Raw genomic sequence first — 17,172 nt, forward strand, 5'->3', positions numbered from 1 at the left:
GAGATTGAGGTTAAATATTTGGAAAAAGTCTAAGGGTGGCTAGGCACTGGAACAGGTGACCTAGGGAAGTGGTGGACTCCCCATCATGGATGTTTTAAAAAAACAGGCTGAACAAACACTCCTCAGGGACGGTCGAGGAATGCTTGGCCCTGCCTCAGTGCAGGGGGTGGAGTAGATGACCTCTTGAGATCTCTTCCAGCCCTGCACTTCTGTGATTCCCTCTTCCCAAGCCCTGGGATCAAGAAGACTGAATATCTGCTGAGGACATTTCCCTCTTTTTGGAGCACAAACCACCCACAGAATCGACTTCCTGTGGCCCCAGAACTAGAACGTTGGGGGAATCTAGCTCTGGGCTCTGGCCAGTATTGGTGGGGCCCATGGTGAACACAAATGAATCCCGGGCTCAGATGAGGCTCAGTGGAGAACACGGCAGATCCTGCCTTCCTCCACCCCCATGCCATGCAGACTTTTTCAGATATAGCGGGGGCACTTGGTCCTCCAGCCCAAGAACCTTTGTCTAGAACGTACTCTGAGGAGCAGAAGGCACGGGGGTGTCCCATGCTTGGGATTAAATGGAGCCTTGGTCCCAGAGCCCCACCCCAGCGACAGGACTCATCCCCTTCCTGCCCCCATGCCTCCACAGAGGAGAAACCACAGCAATTGGCGTTACCCAGCCAGGCGACGAACCAATGCCCTGGCGTGTGACACGTCCCAGGCCATGGCAGCCCCTGCTATTCCAGCTCACCCACTCACTTGTACCCGCAGGGGACCTACTGCAAACTCCTCCTGGCAACAGGACCCCACCCGCTTTTGCTGTCCCCAGGGAGGCCACTGCACACAGTCTAACGCATGAGAAGAGCCAGGAAGGACTCCGCATTTGAGGGGGAGGGGAGATTTCCAGCCAAGCTTCACTTCCCCTGGCCTGTGTGCATCTCAAGCAGCCGATCTCAGGCCTGTGCCCCCAGCCATGCACTGGGGATGAATGTGCTTGTGAAGGGAGTGTCTGTTCCCCACTAATTGCCGGTCCTCAGCTGAAGCGCTGCCAAGGAGCTGTGATCATTACACTCTTATGCCAGCGCCAGGTAACCCAGGGACACGAGCGACTTGCAGGATTCCCCCTCGGTTTGGGGCGGCTCCTCATGGCTAGTTTGGGGCTTACGTTGTTGTATGGAGCAGCCTCCACGCCCGGGTTGGTCTCTGCTGGAGGCAGGGAGAAGACGCTGGAGAAGCAGACGGTGAGCAGGCTGGATAGCTCCATTCCCCGCAGCAGTGGCTTCACTTTGCTAAGAGAAGAGACACGCGCGGATTGGAGGGCTGAGGCGAGACTGATGCACTGATGTTGGCCTCAGGCTCCCAGGACATGATGGGCAGGCTTCTGGGAAGCTGAGAGCAGGTCGCCAGCGGCACTGAGAGAGAGCCCCCCATGGCGCAGGCTGTGCCACGTGCCAGGGCTCAGCCTGCCCAGCCTCTGAGCCACAGGGAGTCGCTGAGCTGCCGGAGGGATGCAGCTGGCACAGCTGGCGGCGACTCCGGTGGCTCCGCTCCGGCAGTGCCCAACTGCCCCTCTCCTCCCAGAGCCATCGCCTGCGGGTCTCAGAGGGGACCGGTCCAACCCCCTCACTCCCTCCCCCACATCTTCACACGGCCACTTGGAGAGGTCGCCAGGCACCGAAGGATCCTCCACCACCAACCCACGGGTGCCACGTGCCCAGGGGAATCGGAAGACGGGGGAGGAGCAGAGGGGGCAATGCCCTGGAGAACTGGCCATGCCAAGAGGCTGGCGTGTCTGGCTGCACACAGCACTAGCTGGGGCTGGGCGGGCAGGCTGGGTACCTCAGCTCCATGATGGCGAGCATCGCTTGCTGACGCACCCCGCTGGTCAGGGAGTCGACGGACTCAAGATCAATCAGCTCCTGGGGAGACAATGTGGGGAAGTGCCAGCCGGGCTCCGAGCTCCCGTAAGGCTCCGACTGGGGAGCAAAGCGCAGGGCCTGCAACACGTGGCCTCGGCAGACAGGTCGTCCTACTGTGGGCTTGACGGTGTGCAGGGCTCCAGCTGGGGAGCGCAGTGCAGGGCCTGTGGTCAGTGCCCCAGCGTCACGCACCAGTGCACTGCAAAGGCTCCATCAGCATTAGCACTTAGGGACTCCACCTGAGATCAGGCTCCTTGTGCCAGGTGCTGCACACACACGGTGAGAACCAGTCCCTGCCCCAGAGAACTCACAAGCTAACTGGATGAGACAAGGCATGGGAGGGAAACTGAGGCACAGAGGGGGAAGTGCTTTGCCCAAAGGTCTCATTGAGGAACTGAGCCCCAGCCCACTGGACCACCCACCAGCACACGATGTCCCACGTTCAGGGAAGGGAGGTAAGCTCCGGAAAGCTTTCTGCAGCACCACAGAGCAAAGACTTTCCAAATCTACGGAGCAGATTTGTTGCTAGTTCCCTAGTGGGCACTGACTGCGGAGTGTTGGGGCTCTGTGCAGGGAGACTGGTATATACAGAGCGACCTGGTGACTTGGGAAGCTGGGTGCAAGGGAAATACCTATGTTTCAATACAGTGACATGTTCAGGAACAAAGAACGCAGGCCACACTCACAGCATGGGGTCTCTAACCTGGGAAACGGTGACTCTGGAAAAGACTTGGCAGTTATGGTAATCAGCTGCACAGGAGCGCCCAGTGCGAGGCTGGGGCCAAAAGGGCTTATGCCATCCTGGGCTGTGCAAACAGGGCAATCTCCAGTTGTTAGAGAGGTTATTTTCCCTCGGTATTTGGCAGTGGTGCGACCTCTGCTGGGATCCTCTGTCCAGGTCTGGTGCCCACAATTCAAGGAGAATGTTGATAAATTGGAGAGGGGTCAGAGAAGAGCCACAAGAGTGACTGAAGGACTGGGAAACATGCCTTATAGTGAGAGACTCCAGAAATCAATCAGTTCAGCTTCACAAAGAGAAGGTTACAGGGTGCTTGATGATAGTCTGTAAGTACCTACACAGGGAGCAAATGCTTGATAATGGGCTCTTCAGTCTAACAGACAAACGTCCAACACGATCCAGCAATTGGCAGTTGAAGGTAGACAAATCTGCAGAGCTCTCCAGGCCAATCACTAAACCCGCCAAGTAACATAGCCCGAGTGTGTGTTTTACTCACCTTTATCTTCTCCACAAGGAGGGCTTTGCAGAGAAAAGCTGCCAGGTTTTGTTCTGGGTGCCTCGTGAGGGCGGCCCTGCTGATGGTGATGACACGATCCAAGAATTCAAGTTTCTTGGCCTCCTCCTATGCCCCGCAGAGATTAGACAAAAACAGGAAGGTCAGCGTGGAAAGGAGCTGCCAGTGGGAGAGATGTCAGAAAGCTTCCCCCCAGCGCTGCTCAGGCTTTGATATGCCGAAGGCCAGAAGGCCATTCATCTCCCAACAGGAGAGACTATGTGGGGCGGGCAGGGCAGCTCTGTGTGAAACCAGACCAGAGAGGGAGCAGATCTCACGGGGTAGGTGTCCAAAGAGGAACTGCAACATGGGGGCTAAGCATCCAGACAGTCTTACTGGGGGGCTTGATAGAGTGGGAGGAACATCTGGGTGTGACACCCTGACACCCCAATATTCGCCACGGTCATATAAAGAGGATATGTTTGGTACCAAGTATGTCTTGTAAGGTATCAGTCTAAAAGTCTTTATCTGCTAGACATTTATGTCTCATTGGATCGCATGTGCTATCATTGTATGTGACGTTCTGAAGTTCAGCTGTGTATGTGTTCCTGGAAAACACTGTGAGGTTCAAAACAGCCTTTCAGGTAGAACAGCAAAAAAGCCAAACACTGGCTCCTGGAGGAAATGCACAAGCATTAGGGCTACCCCAGGAACTGTGTGCAATAGAAACCTCCCCGATATAACGCGACACAACGGGACCTGTTGGATCCAGGTCACAGCAAAAGAGTTATCCAGCAGGTGGGAAGAGAAGATAAAAGGGGAACAATAAAATCTCAGGGGGAACGGGACGGGACCTCAGACTCCCTGCAATAAGATACCTGGAAACACCTGAGAGACAAAGATTGAACCATGAGAAGTGATGGTCCTAGGCTAGAGAGAGAGATTCCTAGCCTGTGCAAGAAAACCTGGGAAATCCAAGCTGCAAAACCAAGGCAGCTTCTGCCTTAAGAATCTGCCAACCTGTTTATCACTCGGGGAGAATTTGTTAATGGATATCCTATCTATCTGGTGTATAAAGCTTCGTTTGTGTGTTTTCTTTATTTACTAGGGTAATCTGCTTTGTTCTGTTTGCTATCTCTTCTAACCGCATAAAATCTACCTCTTGTAGTTAATCATCTTGTTTCTTGTTTATACCACAACCCAGTTTGTAGTATAAATTAGTAACTGGGAGGAGGGGCAAAGAGTTGTTCATACCTCTCTCGACATCGAGGGAGGGGGCGAATGTCATAAAACCTTTGGGTCCGTACTCCAAAGGAGGTGGGCACCAGAGAACTGGGACAAGGCCCTTCAACTGAGTCTTCCCAGAGCTGATCTCAGTGTCTGTGTCTTTCTGCAGCTGGGTGTGGCCCTGCCTGTGTGTATGGCTGGAAGAGGCTTGTGAGCCGAGCCCAACAAGACAAGGTAACAGGGGCCCAGGCTGGCAGAACAGGCGGGCTCAGTGATAAGCCAGTACATCAGGCCTCAAAGGGGGGCAACCCATCATGCTGGGGACTGGCCAAATCCAGTGGGCAAGGGGCATGGTGCGTGCCTTTTGTAACTCAAGAGAGGATGTTTTAAGATGCTCTAGTTTAAACAGGAATTATTTGGGGGCAGGTCTCTGGCCTGTGTTATACAGGAGGTCACAGTGGTCCCATCTGGCCTTAGAATCCATGCCTCATCCGGAGAAGGACGGATACTGCATGTGGACAGGGCAGTAGCTGAGAGATCAGAGGAGGGCTCTTGCTACCTGTTCATTGCCCTTGAGAAAGGTGTTGATGTAGTCTAGGGTGTCTTTCTCCTGCGAGTCTGGCCCCATAAAGCAGGAGGCATTCCCAGGTGATGGTGAATCTGATCAAAGACAGAGCAGTGGTCATACCTGGGGCTGCCAAGCTGCAGGCTGGGTGACAGAGATCTTAGCAGAAACCCTTGCCCCCCGCTCCCACCCCAGCAGGGTAGCAGCCCCGATGCACAACAGGGTCTGGCACAGCCATCCCTGGTTTCCCCAACTCTTTGCTGCTCAGCCCAGCAAAGATCCAGTCAGAGCCCTGGTTCCCAGCAGCCACCCCACTTCCCTGCCCGCACCCAGCATGCAGCACCACACCTGGAAGGAGGCATGATGTCAGGCTATGAGTGGTGTCCCCGCTCTCCGGGCCATTGCTGGAGGGGGCAGAGGGAATGGCAGTGAATCGCTCTGCTCCCTGCTGCGGGAGAGGGAGGAGCTACCCAGTCTGCGCGGGATACGGGGACCCAGGGCCTGCCTGTTCTGCTTCCTCTGACTGCCTCTCCTGCCATTGACAGCCACGGGGTGTAACCTGGGCAAGCCCTGGGCTCCCATCATCAACCCCCCCACCCAAATGCCCTGTGCTGTGCCATGGGTCACCCCCCTGCAAAGGAGCCAGCAGATGGGGCTGCAACATCAGGGGGCATCTCATGCTTTGGCCGGCGCCCTGCAATCCTAGGCTTAACAACCCACCGTGCACAGAGCATCCCCTTTGACTGGTGGAAAACATCTTCCGACCCTGTGTGTGACGGATCGGGGTGGGCAATTCAGTCAGTCTCCACCTGATGCTTCTGCTGCCGCCCCTAATGCCCGAACAGATGTAGGGGCTGCAGCTGCTGCCTGCAGGAGGGGCCATTCCCCCCTGCCTGGGTTTCCCTGTCTCTCCATCTCATGGCAGCCCAGAGTTGTACAAAGGTGATGGAGTCTTCTCCCGCCACTGACACCCTGGTCTTGCAACCCCAACCCCCAGAGGGGCAAGCCCCACCGCAATGCAGGACCATGGCCCCGGCCATTTTTGCAGCCCCTCCGCCCACCCAGGAGGCACCCACTCACCAGCATGGAAGGGCTGAGGCACACACAGCTCCTGCTGCTGCTGTGGGCTCTTCCGCGGACTCTTCCTTCGAGGAGCTCTCGTCTCCTCCCAGGCACGGATGGGCTTCAAGGGGACCTTGCGGACTTCCTCAGCCATCCTGCAAGAAGCCAGGACAAGGCATTGCTTGTGAGAGGTGAGAGGCGACTGCCCCGTTCAGCATCAGGGCCAGTCCACGTATGGCCGTTCCACCAGTGCCTACAGCTGCCAGCAGGGAAACAAGCCAATGGATGTGCTCAAAGTCACCCAGGCAGTCAGCAGTACAGGCAGGATTAGAACCCAGGTCTCCGGACTCCCAGGCCCATCCCGCAGGCCAAACGGCCTCCCCCGGGTCACTCCGGCCTCTCCTTCTGCTGGTTCACAAACTGCCCAGCAGACAGGCTGCATCCAACCACTCAGGATTCTTCCTGCTCAGGGAAATTACCCTGATCCCTTCCCCCAGGAATATTGGGGCCGTGGCAGGTCCCAGGTGGGGGAGGGAAGCGTGGTGGGGTGCCGGGGACGGGCTAGTGAGCAGCAGGAGTTGCTCTGACCCCACCGTGAAGGGGAAGGAGCAGAAGGCGGGAGAGCAGCAGGCAGGCAGGCTGTGCCGGGGCAGAGCTTTGTGGCGATTTCGCAGCTCGTCTCTCCAAGGCCTGTGTGGCAGCAGCCGCTGCAGAGAATCCCAGGCCTGATTCCCCCCACGCTGGGTCTCCTGAATGGCCCCTGCCCTGGGGGGCTCCATTCCTCACCCAGTGTCAACTGCTGACTCTGCAGCAGCTGCACGGCAGGCGTCCTAAGGCACCCCTAGTCCTCTCCAGAGCTCAGGGGGACTGTCCTGGCATCGGACTGTCCTGGTGAATGGAACAATGGCTCCGGGCAGACGGAGAATGCCTGTTCCCCCGGCAACCTCAGTGCCATTCCCTCTGGAAGTGATGGTGTCCGCAAGGGTGCTGGAGGTGGTCAGGCTTCGTGGTTGGAGCTGGACTCAGGAGGCCGGGGCGTGGGTGGAGCGAGGCTGGAGCGAGAGCAGGGCTGGAGTAGGACGAGGGGCAGGGCCACCAGCTACCTCCCGGTCTGGGCACTTACCTGGCCCCACCATGCCAGTGGCTGAGCACACGGGTGTTGTGGTATTTAGGCTCTCAACCCCCCCGCAGAGCAAGGACTTGCTCTCCCTCGTTAGCTGAGGCCAGGGGCGGCGGGGAGTCATTTGATCTCATGCAGAAGACTTACAGAGGAGCGGGGAACTGAACACAGCTCTCCTGGGTCCCAGCCCAATCCCTCATCTAACCTCCTGTGCCGCCTTCCCGTGCCGTGCCACCAGCCCTGCCAAACCCTCCTCCTTGTCTCCGTCCCCTCTGGGCTCAACTGGTGCGACCCCTTCTGTCGAGCCGCCCCGGGCTCCCTCCTGTGCGCATGCCGGTGCCCACTTCCTCACTGGCACCAGGCTAGACGGCTGGCACCGGGGCACTTGGCAGACATGCACCGCCCAGCCAGGAGCTCGGGGAAGGCTCGGTGTGGTTGGCGATGCAGTGGAAAAGCAGAGGTGGGCAATAGAATATTCTCCTACCTGGAGTCAGGAGTGGGTAGAAACCTGTGCGTAAATGGGCCACCCACTTTCTGCTGCCAGTGGCGGAGCTGGATCTGCTGGCTCAGCGTTCCCCAGGGGCACCTGCCAGCTCTCGCTCTGCCAGAGCCAAACCTGGCAGTGAGGGGATGAGGCTGTCCCAGCCAGCAGGGGCGTGTCACAATGGGCAGGCGAGTCACAGACCAGCCAATGTGTGACTCCCCAGCCATGGGATGCCCCAGCCCAGACTTGCTCTGGCCTCGCCAAGGCTTTAGAGCCTGTCCTTCCCCACCGGGGCCATGGCAGGGAACTTCCGCTCCCCACAGTCACAGACGTTAGGCCGGAAGGGACCGCTGGGCTCCTCTAGTCCCAGCTCCTGCAGACCCCAGGACAGAGCCCCTCCCTGCATCCATGCTATTGGAGCCAGGGGGTCTCTGGATCCCCGAATGGGAGAATCAGTTCCATCCCGGTTCCTCCTTCTCGTAACAGTGCAGAACGGGGATTCATGAACTCTCCCCACCCATAGCTCCCAGCCCACATGGGAGGCTCTTTCCACTTTCCCAAGCTGCCGGGTGCTTTGGCCATAGGGTGTAAAATGGTCCCATCTCTGCTTCCTCTCCCACCGCTGCAACGACGCAGAAGCTGCTTTAATAGCAGCCTCCTCCTCCCGCCCAACTGAGTCTCAGACCTTGCTAATGCTCAGTGCCATGACAGCCCCAGGAGATGATTGCTGTGGGATGTGACGAAGTGGGACTGTTCTTAATGTTTCCTCCGAATAGTGTGGGGGTGCCTCAGTTTCCCCTATGCAGTTCTTAAGTATCTAGGTGGTGGCGTAAGGGTGTATGATCTTTGCAGAGCCCTAGAGGGCAGGTATGTGCAGGGGTCTGGACACAGAGAATGGCCGACACCCTATTTCCTGGGTGCTGATGGCCTGGCCCTTCCCCCCTACAAGGTGAGAGCTAAAAGGGTTGGAGAAAAAAGGAATCAGGTGACCTCCTGGCCCGGGAAAGGGACAAAGCCCAGAGGAGGAGGGGCTGGAGAGAGTTTCAGTTGAGGCTGGCTGGGGACATGGAGTGAAGTACAGACATGGTTGTCTGGCTCACTACCTCCCAAAATGGACTCAGCTGAGGGGTCCTGTTCTCTGCACCTACATGCTCTGTGTTAGACCATGTTCCTGTCGTCTAATAAACCTTCTGTTTTACTGGCTGGCTGAGAGTCACGTCTGACTGCGGAGCTGGGGTGCAGGACCCTCCGGCTTCCCCAGGAGCCTGTCTGGACGGGCTCGCTGTGGGAAGCGCACGGAGGAGCAGAGGATGCTGAATGCTCAGAGGTCAGACCCAGGAAGGTGGAAGCTGTGTGAGCTCTTTGCCCTGCGGACAGGCTGTTCACAGAAAGGAGACTTCCCCAGAGTCCTGACTGACTTCGTAGGGAGCAGTTCCAGAGCGTCGCCCGGGGACTCCATGACACGGGGGTCTCGGCCAGGGGGAGGCAGTGACTCCTAGAAGCAGGGAAAGCAGCAGCACCGTAGATCAGGGAGGTCTGGCAATGCCAGTGGCTGCCTGGGGTCTGGCACCCAGGCACTCAGAGCAGACTGTCAAAGGCCAAACCCCTCTCACCACCGGCTCTGTAGCTCCCCCTTGCTTTCGGTCTGTCTTAGGCACCATCCTGGCCCTCATCCCCCTGGCATCTGAACACTGCCCATTGCATTTATTCTAAATGCCCCCTTCAGGGCAGGGTCTGGCAGCTACCCCCACTGCACAGACAGGGAACTACAGCACAGAGGGAAGAAGGGACTTGCTCAAAGACAAACAGAGCACCTGTGGCAGAGCTGGGAAATAAACATGGGTCTCCTGGGTTCCAGGATGGCACCTTCTCTTTCAACCTCCTGCCCCCTTCGTCCCTGGTTCAGTGGGAGCTGTGGGAGCTCTCTGGGGCACAGGAGCTGGCTGGTGCCCAGATGGAGCTACGTTGCCTATTGCACAGATCTCGCTTTTCCCGAACATTGAAAATGCTGCTCCAACCATACCAGGGCCCGCCAGGATCCTTGCAGCTGGTCCGTGCTAAATTGTGAACTGTGCTCTGGCCTCCCAGAGCGGGGCAATGGGAGAGGGTGGGGCTGATGCAAGGCCCTGCTGGATTACGGCTCACGCGTACGGGGTCCCAGTACTACAGAGCTCTGTGCCGGGGCAGCGCTTTCTGGGGGTTTCGCAGCTCCTCTCTCCAAGGCCTGTGTGGGAGCAGCCGCTGCAGAGAATCCCAGGCCTGATTCCCCCCACGCTGGGTCTCCTGAATGGCCCCTGCCCTGGGGGGCTCCATTCCTCACCCAGTGTCTCCTGCTGACTCTGCACCAGCTGCACGGCAGGCGTCCTAAGGCACCTCTAGTCCTCTCCAGAGCTCAGGGGGACTGTCCTGGCATCGGACTGTCCTGGTGAATGGAACAATGGCTCCAGGCAACCGGAGAATGCCTGTTCCCCCGGCAACCTCAGTGTCTGGGCACTTACCTGGCCCCATCATGCCAGTGGTTTAGCACACGGGTGTTGTGGTATTTAGGCTCTCAACGCCCGCTCCGCAGAGCAGGGACGTGCTCTCCCTTGTTAGCTGAGGCCCAGAGCGGCGGGGACTCACCTGATTTCACGCAGAAGACTTACAGAGGAGCGGGGAACTGAACACAGCTCTCCTGGGTCCCAGCCCAATGCCTCATCTAACCACCTGTGCCGCCTTCCCGTGCCGTGCCACCAGCCCTGCTAAACCCTCCTCCTTGTCTCCGTCCCCTCCGGGCTCGACTGGTGCCACCCCTTCTGTGGAGCCGCCCAGGGGTCACTCCTGTGTGCATGCCGGTGCCCACTTCCTCACTGGCACCAGGCTAGACGGCCGGCACCGGGGCACTTGGCAGACGTGCGCCGTCCAGCCAGGAGCTCGGGGAAGGCTCGGTGTGGTTGGCGATGCAATGGAAAAGCAGAGGTGGGCAATAGAAGATTCTCCTACCTGGAGTCAGGAGTGGGCAGAAGCCTGCGCGTAAATGGGCCACCCACTTTCTGCTGCCGGTGGCGGAGCTGGAACTGCTGGCTCAGCGTTCCCCAGCGGCACCTGCCAGCTCTTGCTCTGCCAGAGCCAAGCCTGGCAGTGAGGGGATGAGGCTGTGCCAGCCAGCAGGGGCGTGTCACAATGGGCAGGCGAGTCACAGACCAGCCAATGTGTGACTCCCCAGCCATGGGATGCCCCAGCCCAGACTTGCTCTGGCCTCGCCAAGGCTTTAGAGCCTGTCCTTCCCCACCGGGGTCATGGGAGGGACATTCCGCTGTTATACCAATAAAATAAAAACCAACAGGATCTCATGAAAGCGAAAAAGGCAAAATACCACATTTATTGTGAATACAGAAAGAATCATAGTAAGCACTTAGTTATAGCTATAACATTCCATTCAATCTCATATTTAGTCACACATTCATTCATACAAATACACACACACAGGTTCTGCAAGGTTGTTATCATAGTTACCAGCCTTAGAGTTGCTCATGCCAAGCCACTGGCCAGGTGGCCTGGACATGAGGAGAGAGCAGGGCCTTGTCAGATGGTCATCTGATGCTCCTGGAAGTTGGTTTGCAGAATCAGACCCCAAAGTTCTCACTTTTTAGAGTCTATTTTTATAGGAATTTCTTCCTATGCCAGTCTATGGGAATTCCTTCATCATGCTGTTGCTGAATCAATCAGCAGATAGCACATTCCTGAGGGCTCCGAGCTGCTAGATGTTATCTTGTTCTTTGGTTCTCCCTTTCTTGAGGCTGTTGGGTGGATTCCAGTCTGCCCTCCGGGGGTCCTCTAGTTATTTCCACTTGACGCCTTCTTCAGCGGATGGACACTGGATTCTTAGGCTGGCACCTCCCTGATCATTCAGTTATTATCCACACCAAGCATCCATCCACATACATCCTGTATCTCTATTTTAATCACAATTGTTAATACAACAAAAGGGCGGGGAGTCTCTGGGTGCTGTTTCTGTTGTTCGAGTATTGCTTTGAGTCTCTCTCTCTGTGAATTGCTTTGAGAACAGACTCAGTCTTAGAATGTACGAACACAATTAGCAGCTTGCAGGTTTCACACATAGAGGGAGAGAAACAGCACCAAAAACCAAGAGACCTCTTAATTAGTAATACCCTGGACTTTAAACTATTGGGAATCAAACTCATTTGTGATTTTAATACAGAACTTCTTTAATATGATCCAACACCGCTCCCCACAGTCACAGACGTTAGGCCGGAAGGGACCTCTGGGCTCCTCTAGTCCCAGCTCCTGCAGACCCCAGGCCAGAGCCCCTCCCTGCGTACATGCTATTGGAGCCAGGGGGTCTCTGGATCCCCGAGTGGGAGGATCACTTCCATCCCGGTTCCTCCTTCTCATGACAGTGCAGAACGGGGATTCATGAACTCTCCGCACCCCCGGCTCCCAGCCCACCTGAGCGGCTCTTTCCACTTTCTCAAGCTGCCGGGTGCTCTGCCACGGGATGGAAAACGGTCCCGTCTCTGCTTCCTCTCCCACCGCTGCAATGACGCAGAAGCTGCTTTAATAGCAGCCCCCCCTGCCCCGCCCCTGTACTGTGTCCCAGGCCTTGCTAACGCTCAGAGCCACAGCAGCCCCAGGAGATGATTGCTGCGGGGTTCTCGGCCCGGGGAGAGGCAGTGACTCCTAGAAGCAGGGAGAGCAGCAGCACCATAGATCAGGGAGGTCTGGCAATGCCAGTGGCTGCCTGGGGTCTGGCAGCCCAGGCACTCAGAGCAGATTGTCAAAGGCCAAACCCCTCTCACCACCGGCTCTGTAGCTCCCCCTTGCTTTCGGTCTGTCTTAGGCACCATCCTGGCCCTCATCCCCCTGGCATCCGAGCACTGCCCAACCTCGATTGCATTTATTCTATCTGCCCCCTTCAGGGCAGGGCCTGGCTGCTACCCCCACTGTACAGACAGGGAACCGCTGCAGAGAGAGAATAAGGGACTAGCTCGAAGATAAACAGAGCATCTGTGGCAGAGCTGGGAAATGAACATGTGTCTCCTGGGTCCCAGGATGGCACCTTCCCTTTCCACCTCCTGCCCCCTTTGTCTCTGGTTCAGTGGGAGCCCTCTGGGGAACAGGAACTGGCTGGTGCCCAGATGGAGCTACGTTGCCTATTGCACAGATCTCGCTTTTCCCCAACATTGAAAATGCTGCTCCAACCTTACCAGGGCCCGCCAGGATCCTTGCAGCTGGTCCGTGCTAAATTGTGAACTGTGCTCTGGCCTCCCAGAGCGGGGCAATGGGAGAGGGTGGGGCTGGCGCAAGGCCCTGCTGGATTGCGGCTCACGCGTACGGGGTCCCAGTGCTACAGAGCTCTGTGCCGGGGCAGCGCTTTGTGGGGGTTTCGCAGCTCCTCTCTCCAAGGCTGTGTGGGAGCAGCCGCTGCAGAGAATCCCAGGCCTGATTCCCCCCACGCTGGGTCTCCTGAATGGCCTCTGCCCTGGGGGGCTCCAGTCCTCACCCAATGTCTCCTGCTGACTCTCCAGCAGCTGCATGGCAGGTGTCCTAAGGCACCTCTAGTCCTCTCCAGAGTTCAGGGGGACTGTCCTGGCATCAGGCTGTTGCTGGCACCCAGTGCCGAGAGGCTGAACAACAGCTTGAGTGGTTCGTTTCCCGGTGTGCTACACCCAGTAATCACAATGGGGTGGAGAAGCAGAAAAGTTTATTTGAAGCTTCAAATAGGTACAGGGAGATTTGAATCTCAAATCCTGTACACAGAGCAGGAAGTTACACAGGCTTTTATACATCCTTTTTCCCAACATACTTATCCAATAGCAAGCTGCCCCAAGTATCCATATAGCCAGCCAATCCAGTTCCCAGCTAGTTCCATGATTCTCTGCATCATTTGTTAAACTCTACATAAAGCTGCTTTATTCAGCATTGTTCTTCCATATCTGCCCTGTGTGGCCTTGCTTAGTTTCAGGCAGTCTGACTCTGCAGCATATTGTTGCAGATTCTCAGCATAACTGCTGTGTGTGCCTCCAGGCAGGGGGGGCCAAGGACACTTGGGCCTAGTACCCAGAGCTGCTGCAAGTGCCTCCAGGCGGGAGGGGGGGCCAAGGACACCTGGGCCTAGTGCGAGGGGGCTTCATCGCCACTCGTGGTCTTCCATCCCCTCGAGTTACCTAGCGGCCATGCCCCAGTGTCCCCAACAACTCCCCTCTTTGAGAACACTCAACAGCCTTGGCTCTGAGTTTTCTCACTTGGGCTACTTATTTCTTTACAATAGGACTTTGCATAAGCACTTTGTGATAGCCCTGAAGAGAATGACTTATTAACTTTTGCAAAAGGGCCCTGACATATGATACCGCACAGCATAATACCAGTAATACAAGCAATACAGGAAAGAGAATTTTCAATAGCAGGCTAAATAAACCACCAAGCCAAGACGACAAACCCCAGCCTGAAAACAAGGTTTGCAACCAATCGTTCTCTGGGGCAGTATAGGCAACCTGTGCTCCGGCTCGGGCATGGGCCTCAGCCTGTACCACCTTTTCATAGATCTCATAACTGCTATCATTTACATATACACACCATCGGGGCGCCACGAGGGCACAAACCCCTCCTTGGGATGCCAAGAGATAGTCCAAAGCCAGCCTGTTTTGGAGGGAAAACGTCCTGAGCTGCTGTACCTCTTTATTTAATGTTTTTACTGCTGACCCTAAATCACTAACTGAGTCCGAGTCCTCTAACTCTAAGGCCACCTTCTCAAGTACCATCTGCAGCCTTATAGTATAGCGGCCTATGCATGCCATGGCTGGTCCGGTAAACAGTGGCGCTATTCCCAGTACAGAGCACCCTACAAGCTTCTCGGTTGTGAGGGGATTCTTCATCTTGCCCTCCAATGCCTTAGTCAGTCGCCGCAGGGTCTTTTCTCGTGACTCAACAGAGGTGTCTCGGGCATTTCTAATCTTTCCTTTGGGCAGTGTGGCAGTTATGGAAAGATGAGGAACTCCATGAGCTATATAACAGCTACCTGTCCAGTTGGCTGGCAGCACCTTGTAAGCCTTTCGGCCACATACAAAATAGTGACCCTGTAGGGCCCAGTAAGGACTGTTTCTTAAGGGGATTCCTGGGATATTTAAGGCTGCTTTGGCGGCTTTTTTCAACAATTTATATGCCCCTAAGGGGGCATCTTATTTTTTTGATTGGGTACAAGTGGGGGCATTTCTAATTGTGTCGTTCAAATTACACTCGCCATAGGGACCACTACAAACCCACCATTGGCTTGCTACATTGGAGATATTAACTGGACGGCAAGTTATATTTCCAAACTTTTCTTTTGTGGTACGATTATTTGTAAGAGTTTTCCTAAAAGGGGAGGAACCATTACACCCACACTGCTGGCTTCCCCTTTTGGTCTTTATCCAATACCCATCAGCCCACTGTGTAATAACACAGGAGCTCTTTCCCACAGGATGCCCATAGGGATCAGATTGGTTTTGGGTAAAACATAACACTCCCTCAGTGAGTACTGCAACTGAATACTCCTGGTCCTGATAGGTGGCTTGCTGTAAAGAGGTCTTGTTCCAGAACGGTGAGTCCGTTCTTTCCTGCTCTTTGGTGGTGGCTAATTCTGCTAGGGTCAAGGGCAGCATGTCAAGGGGCATTCCCGTTTTGGGGGATAGTGGAGTTGGAGCACATACCCAGCAATCAGTCTGGTTTGTTAAATTAGCAACATGGTGCGCAAGCAAAACAAAGGAGTTATGCTCCCGATATGCACAGTTTGGAAATACCAATACAGAGAATAACAATGTTACCCAATTAATTATGACCAGAGTCTTCCCAACCCAGGATCTCCAATACCTGGGTGGGCCCATTTTAGCATTAAGGTGCCCGCTATTTGTGTCTTTTAAACAGTAGCTTTAGCCCGAGATCGTCACTAGCTGAGGAGTCAGCAGGTTGGACGGTCCACTGTTCTGCTGACGAGGGGGCGGTTACTGCCTTCAGACGAGAGTGATGGATCCAGTTCTTGTGACCCTCAATCTTTGCCGCTGTATGGGAGATCAGCAGGACGGTATAGGGTCCTTTCCACTTTTCCTGGAGAGGCTCGTCTTTCCAGGTGCGAACAAGCACAGAGTTACCGGGCTGTAAGGAGTGGACGGGAGAGTCCAAGGGGAGAGGCTGGGAATCCTTGGTATACCTGTGAAGAGACAAGAGACCAGCAGACAGGGAACACATATACTGTGACAAAAAAACATTACCCAACTCCCATTCCCCTGACAGAACCGGGGTGCCATTCATAGGCCATGCCCTTCCAAACATAATTTCAAAGGGACTGAGCCCTAATCTACCCTTTGGGAGAACGCGGATACGGAGTAGGACGAGGGGCAAAGCATCAGGCCATCGCAGTGAGGCTTCTTGGCACACTTTTGAGAGATGCCGTTTAAGGGTCTGATTGGTACGCTCCACTACCCCACTGGCTTGCGGTCTCCAGGGCGTATGGAGTTTCCAGGGGATCTGTAAGGCATGTGAGATGCTTTGAATGATTTTTGACGTGAAGTGTGTCCCATTGTCAGATTCCATCCACAGGGGGAGTCCAAAGCGAGGAATGATCTCCTTAACAAACTTGAGGGCCACTGTCCTGGCAGTGCAGTTACGGAATGGGAAGGCTTCTGGCCATCCGCTGAACCGATCCACTATAACAAGGAGATATTTGAACCCTTGGGTCCGGGGAAACTCGGTAAAGTCTATTTGCCACACTTGTCCAGGGCCCGGAGTGGGTTATAGGGCAGCTGGTGGCACAGGATGTCCCGGTCGGGGGTTATTCTTTTGGCAGACTAAGCAGTCCGCCTGTACCTGGGCAGCCAGGGGTCGGAGTCCGGAAGTGATAAAGTATTTTCCCATTAGCTGGATAAGTGCTTCCCTGCCAGCATGAGTGGTTTGATGTAGTTTCTGCAGCACTGGCTGGATTAGGCCCTTTAGTAAGAGGATTTTCCCTTCTGGGGAATGGAGCCATCCCTCCTTTTCCCAGAGACCGAGTTTGTCAGTTAGCTGTCTCTCCTCCCCAGAGTACTGAGGGGTTGGAAGCTCCCCTACTGATGGGATAAGGGCATGCATATGGGCGTTCTCAGCCTGAGGGGATGGCAGGGTGGCAGCATGCTTAGCCTCTCTATCTGCCCGGGCGTTACCTCTGGCCACATCTTGATCCTCCCTTTGATGGGCTTTACAGTGTACCACCGCCACTTCCGAGGGGAGTTGTACGGCTTCTAGGAGCCGGAGGATTTGGGGCCCGTACTTGACTGGGGAGCCTTGGGCTGTCAGCATTCCCCTTTGCTTCCATAGGCCAGCATGAGCATGCAGCACACCAAAAGCATACTTTGAATCAGTAAAAATGTTGACCCGCTTTCCTTTTGACAGTTCAAGTGCACGGGTCAGGGCTATTAGTTCAGCAAGCTGGGCAGAGGTCCCAGCAGGCAAACCTTCAGCTTCCACAGTGTCATGGAGGGTCACAGCAGCATAACCCGCCCTCCTTTGCCCATCTATTACAGTACTGCTACCATCAGTGTACCACTCATAATCTGCAT

Source organism: Lepidochelys kempii, chromosome 23, assembly GCF_965140285.1.
Source record: "Lepidochelys kempii isolate rLepKem1 chromosome 23, rLepKem1.hap1, whole genome shotgun sequence".
Taxonomy (NCBI): Eukaryota; Metazoa; Chordata; order Testudines; family Cheloniidae; genus Lepidochelys; species Lepidochelys kempii.